Below are 26276 nucleotides of genomic sequence, written 5' to 3'. Positions count from 1 at the left end.
TAGATTCATGGCATATTTAAACATATTCTGCAACCATTTGAAACTTTCAATACCAGACCACATTTTGTTTATATAAGTTTATAATCAAAAGTGACCTTGGTGAGGTCACTCAATACAATTGTTTTTCAGATGGTTGACACTTTCAAGCCCATAATAATCTAAATTATATTACTGATTATAATTATAATCTAATTATAATTCTTCATTACAACATAGCACTTGAACTTCTATGCATTTAATATCTTAGTAAAAATTGGCTGGTTTCTTTTACTTATATACAAGTTGATAAAATCATATTTTCTGCACTTATTTAAATTGAAACTACCATTATTTGACATATAGTTGTTAATGTTACAGCTAAAGACATTTGTGTGTGTGCTCAGTCACTTCAGTCGTGTCCAAATCTTTGAGACCCTATGGACTGCAGCCTGCCAGGCTCCTCTGTCCAGGGGATTCTCCAAGCAAGAATACTGGAGTGGATTGTCATGCTCTCCTCCAGGGCATCTTCCTGACCCAGGGATCGAACCCGCATCTCCCACATCTCCTACATTGTAGATGGATTCTTTACCCACTAAGCTATCAAAGGTAAAGAAGCCACAAAAAATATTATGAGAATTTCACTCATATTTAGTGCCCACTAAAGACTCTGAGTGAAATTATCTCTCCTTGGTAAAAGCAAATGTTAAAAGCATGTACGGGGTCCAGATTAATTCCTGGCCATTTAATTAGAAGATATAGAGAATGTGAGAAAGATTAACTACGTCACCACATGAATTAATGCTGTTTAATGACACCTAAAAGTCCCTAACACTACCAGTAGTGGGGAAACATCAATTTACATGGAGTATTTAGAGTAATATGAGAAGGAAGAAAGGAAATGAGGTTTGATTGGCACATTCCTCTGCCAGAGAGAAAAAAAAAATGAGTGAACCAATCTGGACATGAATCACATGGTTAATAAGTAATCAACAGCAGCTCAATGTTAAGAAGAGATTTATTACCTTATATAACAATGCTGACAAAGGTCCATCTAATCAAAGCTATGGTTTTGTAGTCATGTATGGATATGAGAGTCAGACCATAAAGAAAGCTGAGCATTGAAGAACTGATGCTTTTGAATGGTGGTGTTGGAGAAGATTCTTGAGAATCCCTTGGACTGCAAGGAGATCCAACCAGTCCATCCTAAAGGAAACCAAACCTGAATATTCTTTGGAAGGACTGATGCTGAAGCTGAAGTTAAAGCTGCAATACTTGGACTACCTGACAGAAAGAACTAACTCATTGGAAAAAACCCTGATGCTGGGCAAGATTGAAGGCAAGAGGAGAAGGGGACAACAGAGGATGAGATGGTTGGATGGCATCACCGACTCGATGAACATGAGTTTGAGCAAGCTCTGGGAGCTGGTGATGGACAGGGAAGCCTGGTGTGCTGTTGTCCATACAGTCACAAAGATTCAGACACAACTGAGTGACTGAACTGAACTGGTTATAATGACCCTCAGGAGGATTAAGAGAACGTGTCAACAAGTAGCACTTGCTTTCACTCTTATTTGGAGCAGCCACTTGTAGATGTGGGGGAGACAGCAGTGAAATAAGCCTTGGCATCATAGTTTCTATCATAGAGAACATTAAGATGTATAATGAACCACAGTTTCTTTGTGTTACAGAAAGAGAATGGCATTGAAAAGAAATCTTCAGGGGCATATTTGTTTTGGTCTTCCCTTTGTTTCCCCTCTTATAACTATCTTTTGGGATACCACACCTCAATTCCTAATCCATGTAGAACAGAAGGGCTAGCCCAATTCCAGCTTCAGGAATGACCATCTGCCCCACTCTTGGACAGTCACAGTATCCCATGCTCAGAGTCCACACCATGTTCTCTGTGCTAGAGTAGTCTATGCTGGTCCAGAGATAGACTCACCTGAAATTTTGCTGTCATAACAAGAAAAAGCAGGATCTTGGGACTTCCCTGGTAGTGCAGTGGATAAAAATCTGCCTGCCAATGCAGGGAACACAGGTTTGATCCCTAGTCGGGGAAGATCCCGCATGCCGCAGAGCTGCTAAGCCCACGCACCACAACTACTGAAGCCTGTACTCTAGAGCCTCTGCTTCACAACAAGAGAAGCCGCCACAGTGAGAAGACTGGGCAACGTGAGGAAGAGTAGACCTTGCTCACCACAACTAGAGAAAGCCTGTGAGCATCAGTGAAGTGCAGCCAAAAATGAAAATAAATACATTCTTTTTAAAAAAGGAAAAAGGAGGATCTCCTTCCTTGAAAGCTGGTGGAACAGGAAGCAATCATAGTCTCTTGACACTGCAGCTCTGCTAGATCACCACACTGAGAGGACTGTCCGAAAACAAATTGAACATAGGAAACAGCATGACTGAGAGCTGGGACAATTGATTCCCGATAAGTCCTTCTATCTCTGAGGCTTGTACCACTGGCCTCATCGGCTACAGAAACCAAAAATTCCTTCTTTTGCTTACACTGCTTTGAGTTGGATTTTTGTCACTTGCAAACCAAGTAATCCTAAGTAATTAAGAAACATTGATAAAAGTTGCAAAAGCTTCTTGTCTCCTCAGTAGCACTTCCACTGTCTCCACACAGACCTCAGTAATTCACTGGCTTGAGCTGTTCTGTCACCCTCTTTCTCATGCATTCATTATTCTTTTTTGTGTGCTTTTCATTTATTAATCCATCAGCTTATTTTTTTAAAGCCAGGTAAACACATACTGTGTTTTGGGCCCTGAGAATTTATGTTAGTAAGACACATGTATGGCACTCCAAAGTTTAATGGGAAAAGAGAAATATACATATGATGTGGCTGAGAAAATACAGAGGATAAACAGTGTACACTGAGAATGTGCAAGAGTAAGAATCAGGCAAGGCTTTGTAGAGGTGGACATCAGTGGATGAGAGGGCAATAAGTCTCCTGGTGAAGAAGGAGCTTCAGGGTGGTTTAGAGGAAGCAGGCCGCAGATACAGTGGGAAGAAGAGAGAGAGGATGTGAAAAAGATGCTCTGAGAAGCAGAGTAGTTCAGGCAGACTGTACTATGGGAGGTATGGTGGGTGATGCCTAAATAAGAAATTGGGCAGACCTGGTCTTTGCTTTCTCAGAACAAACTGTGCCAATGTCCACCTTTGTGCCTTAGATCTCTTCACGTTTCCAAGTTTCTTGGAAATTCCTTAACCTGTTCTTCACGTGGCTGTATTATATTTTCTCTTCAAGATTTACCTTTGATCCTGCCTAAACCAATCATGATTTCTCTCATCATACCCTTTTCTCTCCCAGATGAATTCCTTCCTGGCTGCTCATCCAGGTTGAGAAAGGTGCCCACTTACTCCCGGTGGGAGTGCTATCATAATGATAATCGATAAGTCAGTTTTTGCTACAGGTGCCTTCAGACCAGAAGTGAAATTGACACACTCATGGACTTCCTGCAGCCAGGCTTCGAAATAAACTGGCAACATGTAAGATAGCCTTTGTAAACCTGGAAACCAGAAAGGAGCAGAAGAGTTTCACTTTTAAGCTGACACAAATACAGAAATGGTCTTCTGTCAGAGAGGCAATATTAGAGAATAATTGAAATACTTAAGTACTCTATTATATAGTTACATGTACATGCATTTTTCATATGCATGTATTTAAATAATGCTTTATACATCTTTACATATCTGTGTAGTGGTATATACACAAACTATTCATGACTTAGTAGATTCCCAAGGGTCATTTTTGCCTGTATACCATCTGTTACTTGTTTTTATTGTGTAGGAAACTGCCCAGTGTAATCAAGGGATACAAGATCGTTCTATTGTTAAAGGTCAGTGGAATAGGAATTCGTTACTGTATAACCCAGTGATAATAGAATATTCTTCAATTAAGGAATTACCTTATGTTTGTGATGTCCCATGTGATATCCATGTGACTATTCAATACTTGAGATATGACTAGTGTGATTGAGGGACTGGATTTTCACTTTTCATTAATTTTAATGATTTCTTTATGAATCGTAAAAGGGATTCCTGGGTGGCTCAGACAGTAAAGAATCCAGTTGCAATGCAGGAGACCTTAAGATTTCTTTTTTTTTTTTTTAATTTTTTGATCCCTCAGTTAGGAAGATCCCCTGGATAAGGGACTGGACAGCAAGGAGGGGTTGGAGAAATAGGAGATTGGGACTGACATATATACACTATTCAGTTCAGTTCAGTCACTCAGTCATGTCCAACTTGATACTATGTATAAAAAGGATAACTGATGAGAACCTCCTGTACAGCACAGGGCACCCTACTCATTGCTTTGTGGTGACCTAAGTGGAAAGGAATCCAAAAAAAGAAGAGATATATGTGTATAGATGATTCACTATGCTGTACATTGGAAACTAACACACCATTGTAAAGCAACTATCCCTCCAACAAGAATAAATTATAATAATAATAATGATAAAGAGACTCAGGTTCCCTAAGCTCAGGGTTCTTCTCCTGGACACAGCCCACTGTGAGAGTAGGTATTATTTGACCCTCTTCACATCCTCTTGAGGGGGTTGGGGGCCCAGGGATCCAGAGCACACGCTGATACTCTGATTGTCACTATTGTTTTAAGAACTAAATCATCCTTTGTTACTCAGGAATCTCATGCTATCTGCCAGCATCCATAAACTGCGGCAGGCTAACTGATTGACTTGCAATCATGCGATGTCTCACAGATCTTGACTGTCTTACGACAAGAAGATTAAAGATAGGGTTGAGTCCAGGTGTACATCCAGGCTCCAGCATTGCTTCTCTGAGATTCTTCTTGCTTGACTTCTTCTCTGCATTGGCTTCAAACTCAGTCTGGTAGTGAGATGGCAGCAGAATTGTTTGTAAACTGGTCCTATGTGTGTGGAGGGCAAAAAAAAGAGGCAGACCACTCTGTCTTGGTAGGTAGCAGGATTAACAAGCAAGGAAAATTACATATGAGACTTCTCTTGTGTGATCACACGAGGCATAGAGCTCTGCACCCATCTACCAGAGCCTTAGAAGCTTATATAGAAGATGTAAAAGGATCCGGTCCCATTTTCAGTAGATAGTCTCAACAACACCTTTACCTCTCAAAGCCGCATTCTTGAAGCAGTTTCTTGTGTAGAAATGGTGGACAGAATGTACATTCTGAGGACACGGTACAGCATGAGAAATCTCTAATTGCCTGGGTCCAGCTTGCAAGTCTGCCCACAGTCACATCTTTTTAATGACCTCCTCCAACAGGAAGTTCCAGAAGAAGCATCCAAACATGACATTGTTTAGCAAAAAGAAGGGGTGATGCATTTCAGTGTAATTTTCAAGAAAAGGAAACTTTCCCATAAGGCACTGCTCACAATCTGTTGACCAGTCCTGGGTTACATGCCCATACATAAACAAATGAACAGAAAACAGTGGGAAGACATTTCATCAGCCATCACTGAGGGCCATATGGTCTCTCTTATAAACCATGGTAACGGCAGAGGGAAGACGAGGCAGTTTGAACCGAGCTTGTCCCAAAAGGGGTCTGCATGGCTGAAGTTTGGGAACAGAGAAGACAGAATGCTATATAAGAATCGGTTGCTTCCACATGGATGTTGATAGTGGTATGTGTGTGTGTGTGTTTACAGTCGCTCAGTCGTGTCCAGCTCTTTGCAATCCCATGGACTGTAGCCCACCAGGCTCCTCTGTCAGTGGGATTCTCCAGGCAAGAATACTAGAAGGGGTTGCCATTTCCTATTCCAGGAGTTGATAATGGTAGAGATGTACAAAGAGTATTATTAAGATGGCTTACCATGAATTAAGTCTGACTCGCCCCCTCCTCACATTGGTACTGAGACAGTAAGTATAAATTGCTGTTGTCCTCAATTACTAGTACATAGTTTTTGAACTACCATTCCTCCACCCAGAGTACAGGCTATATAAAATATTAGAGGTGACCCTGATGCTTTGTTGAAATGGTAAAGTAGATAAAAATAAATCTCCCCCCAAATTACATAATTGTGAATAATAAAATTCCTGAGAAAACATTTTTTTACCAAGTGAGACAAATGTGTAAGCACTTAGCTAATTTTTACAGGTCAGCAAAATAGGGAGTGAATGAATGGGGGAGCTAAGAAACTAAGAGATAAAAGAAAAAAAATGTTTCTGAGTGATTAGAAAGCATAGTCTGACTTGCTCATAAGTTCCCTCTCCTTTCTGTTTACAAAACCACGAAGCTGCAGGTAGATTTTACCTTACTGTCCTGCTTGTTGCCTCAGGTTTCCCAAAGAAATGTGTCTCCATAAGGTTAAAGTAGAGATACTCTGTGATGGATAATGATATGTGTCAACATGGCTGGGCTGCTGGGGCCCAGACACTTTGTCAAATACCGTTCGGTGGATTTCTGTGAGGGTGCTTCGGATGAGATTAACATTTGGATCCATAGACTGAGTAAAAAGCAAAGGGTCTTTCTTAGAGTGGGTGAGGCTCGTCCAATCAGGTGATGACCTGAGTAGAAGAAAAATGCCAACTAATTCCCACTGCCGGACCATTGAGCTGGAACATAGGCCTTTTCCAGCCTTCAGAGTCCCATGGAACCATCAGCTCTTATTGGTCTCGAGCCAGCTGGCTTTGGGGCTGGAATTTACACCAGCTTTCTTGGTTCTCCAGCGTTGGACTCGGGCTGGAGCTATGTGTCAGGTCTGCTGAGGCTCTAACTTGCTGAGTGTAGATCTCGGGACTTCTCAGGCTCTGTAATCATGTAATCCAATTTCTTGTAATAAATCTTTCGATGTGTGCGTATATGTGGATGGCTTCCCAGGTGGTGCTAGTGGTAAAGAACCCACTTAGCAATGCAGGAGACATAAGACACAGATTCAACCCCTGGGTGGATGGGTGCACATTCTCTTGTTTCCGTTTCTCCGAAGAATCCTAATACTCACTCCTCAGGCAGTTTTATTTGGTCACATTTGCCTGGGCACACACGTTCAGTGTAATTTGGAAAGCAGGATAATTTAGGCATCTATTATCATTCACTCCCAATAACCACATGTGGTTCTTTTGATTTATAAGGTGTTCTTTTCTTAGTTATGTTCAACTCTTTGTGACCCCATGGACTATAGCCTGCCAGGCTCCTCTGTCCATGGAACTCTCCAGGCAGGAATACTGGAGTGGGTAGCCGTTTCCTTCTCCAGGGGATCTTCCTAACCCAGGGATCAAAAAAAATAAAAAATAAAAAAATCTTAAGGTCTTCATGTCTGTGTCTCTGTTTCTGTTTTGCAAATAAGATAATCTATACCATTTTTCTAGATTCCACATATATGTGTTAATACTTTGTTTCTTCTCTTTCTGACTTACTTCACTCTGTACAACAGCCTCTAGGTCCATCCATGTCTCTACAAATGACCCAATTTCATTTCTTTTTATGGAACCTGAGTCTTGATAATGGGCAGTAGCACTCTTATTCTTTGATCATGAAAGAGACATTATTGTTTATTATACTGCACTCTAAAGAAGCTTGCTATTGACTTTGGAGGGACACACTGTCTCTATCTTCCAAGGTTATGTAAACACCTTTGAAAAGATATTTATCATGCAAACAGCTTTGAAAAGCTAGACTGGAAGAAAGAAACACAATGCTTCTGCTCACAAGATGTACAGAAACACAAGAGATCCATCAGGAATTTGTCTCCCAAAGACACAAAAGGTCTCAGTATTGCTTAGGCCAATTTTGGCTGGTGCTTTCTATTCCAGGCTAGCTACCAAAATCATCCTTACTGTTACATAGGAGGTGGATACACACACAGGGAAAAAATATATTCCCAAGTGTCTGGTCCAAAAGGACTAGGTGTGCTGTGTGAATGAGAACTCTGTACCTTACTCTTCAATAGTGAAGGCATACATTTTCTTCCATGATGATTCTCAATAATATGTCTTGCCCAGCAAACTTACACTGACAGTTGGCTTAAATTCAGCATTTTTTTTTCTCACATCAGATCTTAGGCTACTACATGAAAAGGGCATGAAGTAAGCTGAAAAAAGGTTGATTTTTTTCCCCCCAGTCCTCAGGGATGTATCTATAATGTTCAGAATTTAAGGGGTGGTGATGAACATGAAGACACCAGAGGAAAACAAGAGAGATTCTGTGTTTTCAATGTAATTGCTAGTTTGGGAGTGTTCATCTCCCAAAGTGTCTATAATCAATAATGTGTGTTTACATCCATGAAGTTGCCTTTTAAAACTGTTTTCCCTTGGAGTTGGACTTGTATTTTCCAGAGGAAATTAATGAAAGCTTTGAACAACTTAATTCCTGTGTAAAAGTTAAGTTCTCAGCCTCTGTGATTACTTGAGCCAGTTTCTTAAAATAAATCTCTCTTTATAAGTACACACACAGGAAAAAGGTAGTCAAGAGATTGTAGCTATGAATGAAGACAAAATTATTAACTTTGGAAAATATTTTATGAAAACTCCAGCTACATTATTCAAAATAGTTCTGTCTTCTTTTCTTGGTTAAGATAAAAGGACCTTGTGAGTTTTGTTACTGAAAACAGGTTACTTACTTTTAGGAATAAAAACTGTTAAATATGATCAACTTATTAATATTTAATGATGCTTACAATTAAGTTTAATGAAAAGAATGTGGGGACTTGAATAACATAGAGCTAGACATACATGTGTGATGTTTTAGATTTTTCTAGTAAGAAGAAGAGCTTGTACTTGAAGTGAAAGTTTGCTCAGTTGTGTCCGACTCCTTGCCTCCCCGTGGACTATACAGTCCATGGAATTCTCTAGGCCAGAATACTGGACTGTAGCCTTTCCCATCTCCAGGGGATCTTCCCAACCCAGGGATCGAACCCAAGTCTCCTGCATTGCAGGCAGATTCTTTACTAGCTGAACTACAAGAGAAGTTCAAGAATACTGGAGTGGATAGCCTATCCCTTCTCCAGCAGATCTTCCTGACCCAGGAATCAAACCAGGGTATCCAGCATTGCAGGCTGATTCTTTACCAACTGAGCTATCCTGGAAGCCCAAGCTTGTACTTGGCTAGACAAAAAATTGAAATAGGAAAAATTAAAGTAATATTCAGGCTATTTTCCTTAAGTTGATCCCAACTTTTTCAGATGCTTCTAAGTCAAAGGTAAATGGGATGGGGTGGGAAAAACTTTTTAGGCTAATTTTATCAGTTCATTCAACTAGCACTTGTTTAAAATAGTTGACTTTCTTTCATTCTCTGCAGTGAATGAAACAAAGAAGTCTGTGTTCTCACAGAACTTACATTCTGTAGATGAATATCCAAGCATTCAAATCCAAACCTTTTTGTTATGCATTCACTTAAAAGAAAAATGACCTCAGTGACTTGGTATGAGAAATATGGTGGCAATAGCTTGAAACATAAGATATTAGATTTCTGCTTTCTTTCTTCTTTTAACTACCTGACATAAAAAACAGCTCAAGACAATCCTCTAATGAGCAACAATAAATCTTCTCTTCTCCACCCCTAAATTTGTACTAACTTTCACCCCAGGTTCATGTCAAGTTGTGAAGAAAGTCACTTGATTTCTTGATCTTTGCCTTAGCAGTGAGTAAACTAGTCATTCTGGCTTTAACCAGCTGGAATCCCTCTTCTTTAAATGTCCCACCTGTGATAGCAAAAAGAAACACATGACTTTGGCAAACTTGGGAAATTTAGCGGAGTTGAGGTTGAGAATCTCATAAGGGTATTGTGTTGTATTCTCTGGTATTGTGTGCACGTGTGCTAAGTTGCTTCAGCTGTGTTCAACTCTTTGTGACTCTATAGACTATAGCCCGCCAAACTCCTCTGTCCATGGAATTTCCTAGCAAGAATACTGGAGTAGGTTGCCATGCACTCCTCCAGGGAATCTTCTCTACCCAGGGATGGGACCTGTGTCTCCTCCATTTTGGGAAGATTCTTTACCACTGAGCCACTGGGGAAGCCCCGACTCTGGTATTAGGGAAGGACAAACAGAGGTGTAAGTGGCATGCTTGGGCATGAAGAGAGTAAAAAGCACTCTCCAGTTTCTCATGTTCCCCATGGGCTTGGAGGTTAGAACATCTGTGTCATTAGAAAGAGTTTTATATTTTGTCATTTCCCGAAAAAAAATGATGATGAGATTCCCAACAGTGAGAAGGAGTTAGGAGAAGGAACCAGGTCTCCATGATCTCATCCATCCATGAATGCTGTGCAGGAACATATTTGGACTTCAAAAGCCATCCCACTTCTTGAAATAGAGCATTAGACAATATCAGATATGACCAGAGAGCCACTACCAAGACCTGAGTAGCTAGACCAGACAACATCCAAGACCAAAGTTTAGCAATGGACCTAATGAGAACTCTACTAATGGACCCCAACAATGAAGAGCAATATGGAGCCAAACAAGAACCCTCTCCACCCTGAGACAAAGACAATCACATGGGCAGCCGAGTTCCTCCTTTACCTCTTGGGTAAGGGTCATATGTGGGTTCCATGCAACTAGAAGCTGGATCAGAAGAATGGGAAGAGAAAATCTTTGCCAGTAAATAGGAACACTGAAGTGGGAATTGTATTCTGGCCAGAGACAGAGAGATAACTTAATTTGACCCTCAAACTGCTTGATTTGATAGAGTTCATCTAGCATAAATTGTCATTAGACATTCTTGGAGGTGAATCGAGGTAGAGTGTTATGCTTCAGTAATTCTGTCTAATAAGCCATACCCAATACAACAACATGCATCTATTTTTCTCACTCGTGGTCCTGTTGGTCACCTAGAAGGGTTCTGTGGCATGTCTGCTGGGATTTTTTGGATTGGTTCTGCCCCATGTGAGAATAGGCAATGGGTCCCTCAGGTATGGTTTTCTCATGGCCATCCTAAGATTGCAGAAGACAAGCCAAAACACATGTGCGCATTTCAAGTTTCTGCCTGCATCACCTCTGGTCACTGTCCAAAGTTCAGAGTAGATGACATGGCCAAGCCCAAAGCTTTTGAGATAAGGAAGTACCCTACTTCAAGGAAGACTGAGGAGTACTTGCTGAACAATAACCCAATCTATGACAAGTGGAGGTCATTCAAAACCAAGAAAGGCCTGTTTAATTATCAAATACAGCTGTATTTATTTGTGACTGGATTATAAACCTGCTTTGTTTTTAAAATTTTGATATTTACAATCATTTGCTGTGCTGTGCTTTATTTGGTAGGTTGGCGCTTCTCTATTTTCAACTTTTTGGGAAAGAATTTTTTTGTATACTACAGATTCACTGGAGTGTTGTTTTATCTTAATTAGGAGGAATGTAGCTGTCAATGGTGCTGGGAAAAAGGCTAATGAAAACACTGACAGACCATTCACCATTGCCCTGCTGATGAGTGACATAGTACAAGCTTTTCTTCTTATTTTGTTTTTAATTTTAACGGTATCTGTACTTCAAATCTTTTTCATTGTTGTGATGGTTTGAGAATAGGATTGTTACACAAATAATATCTGAAATGTCTTTAAAAATCTCTTTGTTTTTCTAATGCTCTTCCCCAAAGAGTAGCCTATACTTTAAGATACATTCTTCCTTTGGTTGGTTTGTTTCTTTTTCCTTTTTATTTGAAAATCTCTCAGTTTACTCATAATAAGAGGAATTTGACTGATGAGGACATACAGGTTAGAACTATTTGCTAACTGGATTTCCACCATTCAGAGCAATTCAGGGATCATTGACACACAATCTGAGGAAAGTATTTCAGTAAAGCCTGGTGTTTAAAACCTCTGATGAAGGGATCATTGACACGCAGAGCTCTCCATCACATCCACCATTGCTGGATCAGATCCCAGAGGTCGTCAGTAAGCACTGTGAGAAGGATCCATCCATCTCTTCTCTCTCCACCTGTGCTGGCAGCAGAGGCAGGGATCCAGGATGCTTGAGAAGGAGCTTCAAAAAGTTTCCCAGGGATCCGAAAGCAGGTATCTCTTGGTATCATGTCACCAACCAAAGCACACCTGTTTTTGAAATGGTTTTGTTGCTAACTGTTTTAAAAAATAAAAAGTGGGTAAGACTATGGATCTAGGCTTATTTATATTTGTATTCTCGTTCTTCTTCTCTGTTTACATAATGGTAATGGTATGATGCATTACAATTGAGTTCCTTGTCTGTCGGGACTGCCGATAGCGTCTCTTCAGGGTTGTTTGCAATTTCAACAGCTACATATGAATTATTTTACACAGGTCTTGGCACATTGAAAATATTCAGTATGTTATAACTATTATTGATAGGTGAACATTTCCCCCATTAATTTAGCGATAAATCTCTACAAACTCTGATCCATTAGCATTGCGATTGCAAGATCAGACACTTGGGGATTTTGATGGGCAAGGCTTGTGAAAACGCATCATTAAGCATTTTTATGGTATGTTTGAATTGTAACAGAGCCAATTCTATCCTTGAGTAGAGACAACCTTGCTCTCCCCTTGAAAGTGATTTTGGCATACATATTTATTTGAGTTCCATCCAGTCTACAGGGCTCTGTTTCTTTAATAGAATGTGTGGCTGAAGGCAAGCAGGCTTCTGTCCAGTACATTAGACCAGAGATGCTCTGGCTGTAAACTCACAGTCATACCTCACCTTTATGCAGCTACTAGCATCCCTCATTTGTAAGGTATGGATGTGAGTCACCAGAATTAAAAATATAGTCCCTACATCTACCTATCATCTCTCCAAGTTCCCAAAAGGGAGAAACAGGAAAAAATGTTAGCATGTGAATTTTCTCTGAGAGAAAACTAGATTGATCTGAAATTGTTGAAGGAAAGGTTATCAGTAAAGGTGCATAAATGAGAATTTAAAGCTCCCATTGCCTACAGCAGTGGCTGCTACAGAGCAGAATATCCAAGGAAAATAAACACTCCATTAACCCAAAGCTTTCCTGTTTGTTTGTTCGTTTAAGCATCAGATATTAAAGCTTTCAAAATGCTTATGTTCACTTTGAATGTCCAAGATGGGATCTCTATCATTCACATGATCGCTTTATTAAGAGGTATCTTTCCAACATCAGTGTCATTCTTAGGGAAACACTGAATTTAATTACAGGTTATATTCCCAGAAAATGCTGATACTCTGACCCCTCTCTCCCTCTTCAACTATATACCTAGATATCACTGTTCTCAGCTCCCCAACTCCCTGTGCTGCCCTATTTCCAGGCAGGCTGAAAGTGAAATGTCAGTAGCTCAGTCGTGTCCGAATCTTTGCAAGCCCATGGACTGTAGCCTGCCAGGCTCCTCTGTCCATGGAATTCTCTAGGCAAGAATGCTGTCATGGTTTTGTGCTTTCATGTACATGATGGCTTCTGATGGAGATAGCATTTTAGGAGCAGTTAAGGTGATGGCACCTTTTATCATCTAAGTTTCTCCTCCTGCTTTAGATTCTCTGTGAAGTTTTTTGATCATCCCGTGTGGTCTTGTACCCTGCAGTGCACCCTAAGATAACCCTATGATGGTCTCTTTACAAGTTTTACTGTCCATCTTGGTCTCTGTCATTTATTCTGAGGTTGGTCTCACTCTGGATTCCCAGCCCTAAACTCAGCAGTGAGCATAGTGTTAGTGTTCATTAAATATTCTGTGTATGATTGAATACATTAATGGATGAAATTAACAAAATAATGTAAGCCAAAATATTTTTATTCTAATGTGATCATTGGAGAGTAGAGATTGATGGCAGAAATTGAGGGTCCATCATTCAAATCCCTGTTTTCTTCTGTTCTAGCTGAAACTTTAAACCTAAAAATCTAGATTCTTCATCTTTAAAAGCTGATATAAGTCCCTGTGCTCATCAGACTACTGTATGGATAATATGAGGCAAGATTTAGAAGTGGTTTAGCATCTTGGTTCGGAGAAGGCAACGGCAACCCACTCCAGTGTTCTTGCCTGGAGAATCTCAGGGACGGGGGAGCCTGGTGGGCTGCTGTCTATGGGGTCGCACAGAGTTGGACACGACTGAAGTAACTTAGCAGCAGCAGCAGCAGCATCTTGGTTCCCCAAACTGTGCACCAAGGTTCCCTGGGTATTGTCACAACCCATTGGAGAGATTTTGAGTTTTCAAGGGAAAATAGACACTCTATAAACTCCTGGCTTTGTAATTTCAACATGAAATTTGACTACATTCCATTTGATGGTGTCATTTCATTGCAAAGTTGAGTTTGGGGTTGGTTATGACAGAAAGCAAACCTCATGCAAAAATCAATGTGTAACAGAAAATGAGGATGATGGTGCCCACATAGGTTTCAAATTTTGAGAAAGTGTGTATTGCCCAATATTTTTTTACATACCTGTGGATATGTTAGAATTAAATAAAAATATTTTTTGTTCAATAGATGTGTATCAATTTTTTCAAGTTGTTACTAAGTTTTTACCATATAGATTGTAATTCAGATGTAATAAATGGAAGTGTTATGTATTTCTTTTGGCCCATAGGTGTCATAAAAAAGCTATTCAGGGGTCAATGAACTGAGAAAGTGTGGGCACCTCTAGTTAGCTCAGTGGCAATGGTGACAACTCAGTGAATGTTAGCTTTTTTGTAGGGGCAGTATATTGAAAGATTAATTTGTGTTTTGTACTTTCTGTACTTTTTTTCCTTTTATCTCATTTGCTCTTCCAACAATGTGTCTCAGTACCCGGTTTTTTATTACTACAGGGAAGCCGCATGACAGAGCGAACACTCTTATGCAGAACAGTTACCTGCATGGCTTTGAATGTCCAAGCTTATTATGCCAGTTTTTGAGAGAGAGAGATGTGTGCTTTGTGGGAACAATACAGGAGGAGGGTTACTGCAATCAGAGCACAGAGATGACAATCTGCGGGTCCCTTGAGTTGTAATGGCCTTCACTGCTCTCTTGCAGGATTCCAGTTAAGCTGGTATGAGAATTATCTTTCTAAACCTATTAAAGGCCAACTAATTGTTTACCGGGTTAAATGAAACTCAACTACTGGCTCAAGAGAGTAAACTATGAGTGATTGAGCTACCCCAGAAAGTTATGTTCTCTGCATACCTGAATACTCCACTCATTTCCAACAGAGACCTTTGCAACTCTTTAATAAATAATAAATGCCATTTTTGTTTGTTGTTTTTAGTCACTAAGTCATATCTGACTCTTTTGAGACCCTCTGGATTGTAGTCCGCCAGAACCCTCTGTCTATGAGACTTCCCAGGCAAGAATACTGGATGGGTTACCATTTCCTTCTTCAAGGGATCTTCCCAAACCAGGGATCGAACCCATGTTGCCTGCATTGGCAGGTGAATTCTTTACCACTAAATACCATTTACTGAGCTCATTTTTTTTTTTCTTTTTAATTCTAGCAGTTGGATAAGTTCTTCACATGCACTGTCTCATTTAACACTAACAAAACTATGAATTAAGGTAACATTATTAGGCTCATTTTAAGAACAAAGAAACTAGAACTCAGAAAAAGTATGTAACTTGGCTCAAGTCAGCCAGTTCATTAGTGGCAGAGCACAGATGTAAATTCCAAAGCCCATTCTCATGCTGGACATGGGCAGGGAATCTTCTTGTTGTGAGTGATGGAAACCTATTTTGAACTGGTTCAAGTTTAACACATGCACACAAATTTGTGTTTCAACAAAGTTTGGGGATAGAATATGTATTAAGACTTGACCCAAGTAGTCTACTAATGCAGATGGCAGCCTGCATGCCAGCTGTGGCTTTGTGATCTGTATTTCTTTGTGCTGGCTTCACTCTGAAAAAGTTATGCTCACAGGAGGCAAGGTGGCCACAACCGCCCTGAGAGGACCTCCGCCAGACTAGGACAAGCCAGGAGTTCCCAAAGTAGCCTCAGAATGAGTCTTATTGTCCTTTGGGCTTTGGCATAAGCCCAACCCTGAGCCAACCCCTGGGAAATGAAATATGTCAATTGGTTATTTCTGGATCACCTGCCCATCTCTGGAGGGGGGATGGATTCTGGTTCGTCTGAACCACATGGACCAGAGTGAGCAAAGAGGAGTTTCTTAGAAGAAAATCTAATTTTACTGATTGCAAAATGAAAGTTATGCTGGCAGGCCAAATATTACATTTAAAAGTATCTACATTTTTTTTTTTAATGAGAGAAGACTTTGAGATATTACAACTATTTTAGAGGTTAGTAAGGTCTATTCAGATCTCTATGATTCCCTGGATTTGGCAAAGTTGCAGCTGTGGGTTTCTCATTGTGGCTGACACTTCATGATGTGCGTACTTTTTCATTCTCTCACAATGGAAAAACATGCTAGAAATGTCTCAAACAAAAAGCACCCTTTACTGGTGCTCAGGTTTTTCCCAGGGACGCCAAAACCACACCTTCATCTTGGGTCCCAGTCAGTTCCCAGGATGGAGGTGAAGCATCCTTAGGCAACAGGTGGGTGTCTCCCTGCCTGTGGTCTGGGTGCTGTCTTGGCTGGGCTGCTTTGAAGCACTCGTTATAACTCCTTTGCGTGGTAACTAACTCCACTAGGATTCAGTTGCCATGCAACTGCATGGTATTTCTCCATAATACTGCCTTTCCTATGATTACAGAGTGAGGAGCTTTTATAGTCATAATAATACCTTACGCTTGTGCCAGGCCTTTTACATAAGAGGATCCCAATAGGGTGAATAAAGGCACTCTTTATGTAAGTCCTTTCACCAAGCACTAAAAATACCCATGCTTCCAATTTAGCTATGTGGCGGCCATCCTCTCCCAGTTAAAGTATACAATAGCTTATTTTGGCAGGAGGTGATACACATGATTATGCATCAGATTTAAAATGCAAAAGACGTTTAAATGGACATCGCAGAAACATCTCCATTAGAGATTTGCGGCAGGACATCAGGGATGCTCGTGGACTGACAGGCACTTTGGAGGTGTCTCTATTTTGAGTTCCGGGAAGAGATTTGATTGTTTCTGATTTTTGTGGAGAACAAGGGAGCTATTGAAAAGCGCATGGGGTCAAGTTCTACTGAGTGACTCAGCTCCCAGGACTGAAATAGGTACTTAGAAGGAACTGTCAGTGCGGCCTCACTGGAGTGGTACTTACCATTTGCCTGAGAAAAATCACTTTGTGTTGCTGATGTCATACTTTTCACCCAGTGAGTAGTTACTCACCTGGTAGGATTCAGCACATTATTTTTAATCCTTTAATAAGAAGCTTTCAGAAGTTTCGGTGTTATTATCAAAGAAACAATATTCTCTCTGAAAAGAAACAAGTTGCAGCATTCCCTGAAAAACACACCTATTAACCTTTTTTTTCCATGACATTGTGCACTTTTATTTTTTCATTAATTTTTTTTTAATTGGAGGATCATTGCTTTATAATACTGTGCTGGTTTCTGCCACACATCGTCAGGAATCAGCCATACATATACACACGTCCCTTCTTTTTTGAACCTCCCTCCCCCTTCCCGCGTCATCTCACCTCTCTAGGTTGTCATCGAGTACCAGAGCACCATCCCACAAATTCCCACTGGCTCTCTATTTTGCATAGAGTAACGTACATGTTTCAATGCTGTTCTGTCAACTTGTCCCACCCTTTCCTTCCCCCAGTGCTTCCACAGGTCTGTCCTCTACATCTGTGTCTCCACTGCTGCTTTGCAAATGGTTCACCAGCACCGTTTTCCTAGATTCCATATATATGCATTAATAAGTAACATTTGCTTCTCTCTTTCTTACTTGCTTCACGCTGTATAATACGCCCTAGGTTCATCCACCTTCCTAGAACTGATCAGATGTGTTCCTAACATTCATATAACCCTTCTCCTTTTAATAGATTCCTTAAAATATATGGGGACACATGGCTGCCCTGGTTAAAACATGTTTTCCAGTCTTCCTTCTAGCTAAATATAGCTATGAATCTAAATTCTGACGTGGGATGTGAGTGGAAGTGATTTGTACAGCCTTCAGGTCATGCCCTTAAAGGGACTAGATATAGCCTCTGCTTCCCCCTTCTCCTTCCCTGGTACTCCAAAACTGGATAATCCTCTTAGGTCTTGAAGTCTTGTGAGCTATGAGTCTTAGGAGTTGTTGACAGCCGTGTCTCCAGCTATGTAGAGAAATCCAGTCTATAGTGGAAGAAACTCATGCTAAGATGAAAACCATAGTATTTTCCCAATAACTCTCCTCTTTTTCCCAGGTTAAGTCTGGGTTTTTGTGTTTTTTTTGGTCTCAAGCAAAAATTATGGTTCATAAATCAAGATAGACTCAAACAAAAATAGTTGACCTGGTAATTATATTCTCATGGATTTGCCCTATGATCCAAAACCAACACATTTTAACAATGTGAAAAATTTATAAGTCCTCCAATATGACATGAAATGAAAACATGGGAGGAGACTCAATTAAACATTGAGAAACAAATGACTGCATTGATTGCATCTAAGTTCACTCACAGAAAAAGGCATAAATGAGTTCAGAAGATATACAGTATTTATACATACGAAAACATTTTGTATATATGTATAATATTTTGAATTTATATAAAAAAATCTCTCAATCAATAAAGTGCTTTTTTTTGGTTCTGTAAATAATTGACTGCATACTATTGTTTGTTACCAATTTCAATTTTAGGATCTGAGTTTAAAGTGAATACCACAGTTTATAATGGGTTTAAGACCCAGCATTCCTTGCAGTGTAATATCTCCATCAAAACACACAACTAATTTAAAAGGCTGAAAAACAGACAAACTCAAAATAATCTGAGTAGCTTTAAATAACGTTTTTAGATGATTTTAAATGATTCCACATCGATTTCTTTAAAAAAGTGCTAAGTGTGGGTCAGTCACTCAGTCATGTCTGACTCTGCGAACCCGTGGACTGTAGCCTGCCAGGCTTCTCTGTCAATGGGATTCGCCAGACAAGAATACTGGAATAGGTCTTCCTGACCCAAGGATCAAACTCAGGTCTCCTGCACTGCCGGCAGCTTCTTTACCATCTGAACCACCAGGGAAGCCCTAAAAAGTGCTAAAGATCATTTAACTTTTCAATAAGGATCCAGATTAAAGTAGGCTATTTGCATTCAGTGTCTTATATTGGGTTTTGCTCTCTATAGCATCCCTTCGCTTCTGTGTTTTCTCTTAATGAGGATAAAAATTTAATGATTATATACAATTAAAAAGTTAATGATTAAAGTTTCAGATACTTTAAGCAAGAATCCCTAAAATAAAATGTGTCACTATTAATAAAAATAGCTTGTAATTATACTCGACATTCATTACCTTTCTGCTGATGACCCAGTCATACTAGACTATTTCCCCTACTCTAATTCTACTAAAAAATTAAATTTAGAGCATCTGCTAAAAACCAATTTATGTCAAATCTTATCAGCGGTATAATTTTACATTAAAGTTCAAAGAATTTAAAATGGTAGTGATGCATTGACTTTAAGAATTATATATATATGTCATACATATATATATACACATGTATATATACGGAGATATTATATCTATATGTGTGAGTATATAGGTAATATTTGCATAGTGTTTTTAAGAATTTACTAAAATTGTGTATTTTCAATGTGTATTTTGATATTTTTATGACTTTTGTTTTTCTTCTGACTATTGTCTTTAATAGGCAGAAAGAATTAAAAAACCCATGATGCTATATCACTAAGTAGGAATTCAAGTAGTAAGAATTTCACAAAATGTGTTTCCCCTTCATACAGGTTATACACACTTTGCAGTAAGCTGTTAAATTCATGATATTCCAGGTGAATGAACCTAGGAACACACCTGAGCACAAAATATTATTTCTTATGTAAAGAGCTAGAAGTTTGGTCACATTTACTTCAGATTCTGTCCATGTAGGTCTTCTCTCTGGGGAAAAGAATACCAACTGGGACTTAGAATATTAGATTCTTTTTATTAATTATTTAAAATTATTTCCCCAACTTTATTGATATACTATTGAGAAATAAAAATTGTATGTTTAGGCAGTACAACATGGTTTATAAGGTATATAATGTAATGATTATATATATATATACACACACTGTGAAATGATTACCACAGTAAAGGTAATTAACACATCCATTACCTCACATAGTTATTTTGTATTTTCATGGTGAGAACACTTAAGATCCATTCTTAGCATATTTCAAGTGTTTAACTATAGCCACAATGCTATTCATTAGATCCCTAGAATTTATTCACCTTATATTAATAACTGAAAGTCTGTGCCCTGTGACCAATATCTCATCTCTCCCCCCGTCCCCAGCCCCAGCTCCTGGCAATTATCATTCTACCTTCTGCTTCCATGAGTTTGAGGTTTTTAGATTCCCTGTGTAAGTGAAATAATACACAGTATCTATTTCTTTGTGTCTGGTTTATTTTACTTAGTGCAATGTACTCTAGGTTCATCCGTTCTATTGCAAATGGCATGATTTTATTTTTTGCAAATTATATTTTTTTATCCATTCATCCTTCAAACACTCGGTTATTGTGAATAATGCTTCAGTGAACATGAAAGTGCAGATATCTCTTCTGGATATTGACTTTATTTACATTAGATAAATACTCAGAAGTGGAATTTCTGGGTCATTTGATAGCTCTAATTTCAATTTTTGAGGAAACTCCATGCTGTTTCCATAATGACTGTGCCAGAATATTGGATTCTGATGATGAACCTATCATTGATGAAATTTGAACAAATCTCAAAATATTCTGATTTCATATCCTTCATTTATAAAATAAATCCATTGGAAAAATTAATTTTATGGATCTATTTTGTATTATGTGATTTTATTTAATGTTTTTTATAATAGCATTCCTATAATTTTGATATGATTGTATTTTGTTTGTGTAGACAAAGTAATTTCTATCTCATTTAATTATTGGAGAATAAAACACAGTTTATTGAAATGACTCATCCAAACAAGTCATGTTCAACTCTTTGCAACCCCTTGAACTGCAGCATGCAGGTCTCCCTGTCTCTCACCATCTCCCGAAGTTTGCCCAAGTTGATGTCCATTGCATTGGTAATGCCATCCAGCCATATCATCCTCTGATACCCTCTTCTTCCGCCTGCAATCTTTCCCAGCATCAGGGACTTTTCTAATGAGTCAGCTGTTCGCATCAGATGACCAAAATACTGGAGCTTCAACTTCAGCATCAGTCTTTCCAACGAGTATTCAGGGTTGATTTCCCTTAAGAATGACAGGTTTGTTGCTGATAAGATTCAGTGTTTATTTTTTGCCCCTACTGTTTGCAGTTATGCTTGATAGCCATAGGAAATAAAATAAAACAACGACAATAATAATTAATGATAGTAATAACAAGAAGACAACAAAGTAGAAGTTAGAAACTGTCCATTGCCTCTACTCTATAAAGTCATTTTTCAATACATGCTATTTATTGGATACCTGTTGAAGATAGCCCCTGGGCTAAGAGGCTGCTAGGTATCTATGTCATCAAAAGTTTTCACTTCCAAAATCAAATCTATCCATTTCCTGAGCTCCGGTATTTGCTCTGACTTTCTATATTTCCTTCAGATTTTATCACTAATCTCGTAAACTTTAGATTAATTGTGACTTAAATTGGGAAAGTATCTGATTTACTTTAATTCTTGACTTTACCCCCTAAAGTATGGTTTTCTATATATATTTTCATTATTTGAAATTCTACTTTACATGGTTTTCTCAGACACAAGAAATGAGAAAAAATGAAATTTGAAGAAATTCATAAAACATGACGTTTTGGTAGCTACAAATTGGTGAACTGAGTCACCTCCATTTTTCATTTCTCTCTTTTTGTCAGTATTATTTTCTGGGTACTTCCATGAGCATTAGTCAGAAAATTTAGAAGAATATAAATACAATTTTACTTTTCTTGCCAGAGGCTTGTTTACAATGATAAAATATTAAGTTATTCAGTATCCCAGGTTAGATTTCACCTGTATGTAAGCATGAATTCCTCAGATAGATCTTTTAGTAAAAGGTAGAGTTGAAGTGAAGAAAAGAACAGAATTTCAGAAACTGTTGTGATTTAGTTGGGAACATTGTTTGGAGAAGAGACATTTCTCAGGGTTCACAGGTGACTCATGCAGACACAGATTTGGGCTCACCTATCCCTATAGGCCTACAGTCACCTTCCCTACTCTCTTTACTGAAGCTTGAAACAGCTCCAATCAGAACAGAACTTGATTCAGTGGTTGGAAATAAGATTGAAACTGAAGGGGCCCGAGAAGATATTTAAGTGCCCTGAAATGGGAATCACTAGACCACTTAACAAGTATTTATTAAGGCCCTTTTCTTTGCCAAGAAACTTTCTGAACACTTGGGGTAGAAATAAAAAATAAACTCAGATTTCCTGCTCTCCTAGAATTTTATCACCATAGTAACTGAATCAATGAACATGAGTTTGAGTGAGCTCCGAGAGTTGGTGATGGACAGGGAAGCCTGGCGTGCTGAAGTCTATAGGGTCGCAAAGAGTCAGACAGCACTGAGCCACTAAGCGGAACTGGACCAAAAGACAAACAATAAACAAGTGAAGAAATAACTTTACCATCAAGATAGTAACATATAACAAAAATATAGGAAAGAAAGGAAAATTGAGTATTAAGAGTTAACCTTTTGTGTTTTACAAATAGTAACTCGCTTAATTATCACAATTCTGTCAGGAAGGTCCTATTACAATTATTCCGATGGGTAAGTTGAACAACAGAGAAGTTAAATTATTGTTCAAAGTCACATAGTTAATTAAGACTAAAACTGAGCTGTAAAGTCAGGTGAATGTAGCTCCGAAGTCAACAAGATAGTATGATGAGAACTGAGGACACGCAGGACAGAGGCTGGTGGGAGTATAAAGGGCGGGAGGCATACAGACAGGGGAAGAGCTTTTCCAATGGAGGGAAGCACGAGTGCCGTTGTGCTGTGTGTGTGCTCATTTGCTCAGTCGTGTCTGACTCATTGTGGCCCCAAAGGGATCTTGGTCTGCTAGGCTGTCCACGGGATTCTCCAGGCAAGAATACTGGAATGGGTTGCCATTTCCTCCTCCAGAGGGCCTTCCTGAGGCAAGAATCAAATCCATGTCTCTTATGTCTCCTGATTTGGCAGGAGGATTATTTTCCAATGCACCACCTGTGAGGTCAGCACATGAATGCAAACCTGAACTAGTAGCAGATTGTCTCTTGAGCACAGTTTCTAAGAGTCAGGTAGAGGGTATTAGGCAGTTGGCTGAGAGTGTAGAATGATATTAGCTTGAGCAACGTTGAAAGGGATTCCTGGGATCTCCAGAAAAAGCCCTCACAGTTTTACCCAAGGCCTGCCTAATACATCTCAGTTCCGAGTTAATAGTTCGGCATCTACTTTACCTATCCACAAATGGCTTTTTTATTCCTAGATTATATTTAAAATATGCTATCTTATTCTTGCTAATTTTGAGGGAAAAGACCTAAAGAAAAAAAGTCTATAATGAAAATAAAATATTGCAGGCTAGAAGGAGAACTACCAAGTCTTGGAAACCTAAAGAAGCAACTTTGTGTTTTGAGGCAAGCTGTTTACCATTCTCTCTTCAATTTCCTAGGGCTTCTCAGGTGGCTTAGTGGTAAAGAATATGCCTGCCATTGTAGGAGATGCAAGAAGAGATGAGGGTTCAATCCCTGAGTCCAGAAAATCCCCTGAAGTAGGAAATGGCAACTGACTCCGGGACTCTTGCCTATAAAGTTCCATGGAGAGAGGAATCTGGTGGGCTACAGTCCATGGGTCAGAGGCAACTGAGCACACATGCCTGCTTTAGTTTCCTGATCAGTTTCATGAAGGGGTTAGATTGAGTCATTTCCAAGGTCCTCTTTTGTATTTAAATTTGACCTTAGATTAGTGGCCAGCCACCCAGAGAGAGAACTATATAGCTCAATTTCAATTATGTTGAAACCTGATCCACCACCACCTTAAATTTAATTCATAGTTAATCTAGAGTTAGAAAAAGATCAGATGTTTAGAAGTAATAATCTTGAATTTATTTTTTGTTACTATGTTTGAAGGGAGTGTTGGTACCTCATGCCTTACCTTGGTAATACATTTCCTGGAGCCTCAAAGTTCATCTGCCATACTGAAAGTCGCTCAGTCGTGTCTGACTCTTTGTGACCCCATGAACTATACAGTCCATGGAATTCTCCAGGCCAGAAGACTGGAGTGGGTAACCTTTACCTTCTCCAGGGTATCTTCCCAACCCAGGGATCGAACCCAGGTCTCCCACATGGCAGGCGGATTCTTTACCAGCTGAGCCACAAATACCCTCAAATAATTTTATTTGGATTAACTAAATGAAGTAAGGAAGTGGGCTTGGGGGGAAATGAGTTGTACACTGCAGCTTGCACTTGTTTCTTCCTCTGTTCCAATTACTGATGGGTATTTTCAAGTACTTATTAACTCTGTGTGAGTTTAAATAAGACTAATATACCCCCATTCAGGAAGACAGGCTACAGCATTGTTTGGGGCAGAAGCTGAGAAAATAGGCAGGACTTGGTTTAGCTTTGATTAAGGTAGTCACAGAAACCAACCTGGCCACGGCCCCCAAAGGCACAATCTTCTAAACCCCATTTAAAAAATTTTCATTATACAGGTTATGTTTCCACCTGCAGCTCCCTTTTTCTTTATAACTTTTCCCCAAATCTTATCTGACCAATACACTGCTCATACATACTTTTGAATTTTTATCTCTTTTTCGCAGATATTGCCAAACTCTATGATGCATTGGTGACATTTTCATTTCACAAATCCTCCTGATTCAGTCTTCTCATTTTAAAAATAAATGGAAACCCATGGATTCCAAAGGCTCTTCTTTCTGGGGGAATTTTGTGAAGACAGAATTTTATATTTTTTCCCTAAATTACTATATAAAATTATTATTAAAAATTATATGTGCTTATTTGAGAAAACAAAGCAGCACATATACCTGTTTATTTTTTTTTAAGAAACACACCCACATACACACACACACTGCCAGTCAGATATAAACACAATTGTGCTATTTTTTTTTCTGTACTAGGATTTCCATCTTCATATAATAATTGTGCAACCTTAGACAAATCATTTAAATTCTGCCTCACTATTCTAGTTTGTAAAATGAGGAGTATTAGAGTACCTGCCTTAGAAGATTGGTGTGATGATTGAATGAATGAATTAAGTAGAACACGTAACAAACATTATGCATGTGGAGGGCATGGCAATCCACTCCAGTATTCTTGCCTGGAGAGTCCCCCTGGACAGATGAACCTGGCAGGCTACAGTCCATGGGGTCATAAAGAGTCGGATACGACTGAGGGACTAAACACAGCATAGCACGTGTGTTTGCTGTTACTGTTATTATTGTGAGTATTATGTTTTGGTATGATTCTTATTTTACGTATGCATATATCATCATACTATAGTATGCTATTTCTTGTGTAATATATTCAATGAATTTTAGTTTAACACCTCCTATATGTAAGCCTTTGCTCAGATGCATAGATGAGCAAGCCCCTGAAGTTACCTGTTCTCATGAAACTTGTGTTCTAGTAAGGAGAAACTGATAATACTAAAACAGGGGTAAAAATACTTGTGTGTGTGTGTGTGTATGTGAATAAACAAGATAATATAAAATGGTGATAAGTATTTGCAGAGAAAGCCATCTGGTTGGTATAATAATGAGTGACAGTTGTTTTTCTATTTTTGATTGAAGAACAAGAGCAAAATATGAACAAGATGAGATAGAGGTCTGGTTCTGAGGTCTGGGGCATCCCAACATTTAGAACTCCAGGATAGAGCCAACAAAGAAGACGAGAAACAAGAGAGAAAACACAAGAATACAGAATGACATGGACAATAAGATAAAACCGTACCTCAACAAGCATAATAAAGAAATGGCCACTGGATTTGAAACCATGAGCTAGTGGGTGCTAGACATGATACTGGTTGTCTTTCCAAGTACTGCTTCCTCTTGCTGTGACCATGTCCATTACTAAGAACAGTTCAGTTCAGTTCAGTCGCTCAGTCGTGTCCGACTCTTTGCGACCCCATGAACCACAGCACGCCAGGCCTCCCTGTCCATCACCAACTCCCGGAGTTCACTCAAACTCATGTCCATCGAGTCGGTGATGCCATCTAGCCATCTCATTCTCTGTCGTCCCCGTCTCCTCCTACCCCCAATCCCTCCCAGCATCAGACTCTTTTCCAGTGAGTCAACTTGTCGCATGAGGTGGCCAAAGTATTGGAGTTTCAGCTTTAGCATCAGTCCTTCCAATGAACACCCAGGATTGATCTCCTTTAGAATGGTCTGGTTGGATCTCCTTGCAGTCCAACAGTAGGCATCTATTGGTGCTAGACACAGT

The sequence above is a fragment of the Moschus berezovskii genome, chromosome 2, assembly GCF_049115385.1.
Source record: "Moschus berezovskii isolate FMDL1 chromosome 2, NW_MosBer_1.0, whole genome shotgun sequence".
Classification (NCBI taxonomy): Eukaryota; Metazoa; Chordata; class Mammalia; order Artiodactyla; family Moschidae; genus Moschus; species Moschus berezovskii.
Note: the sequence above shows the minus strand (reverse complement) of the source record.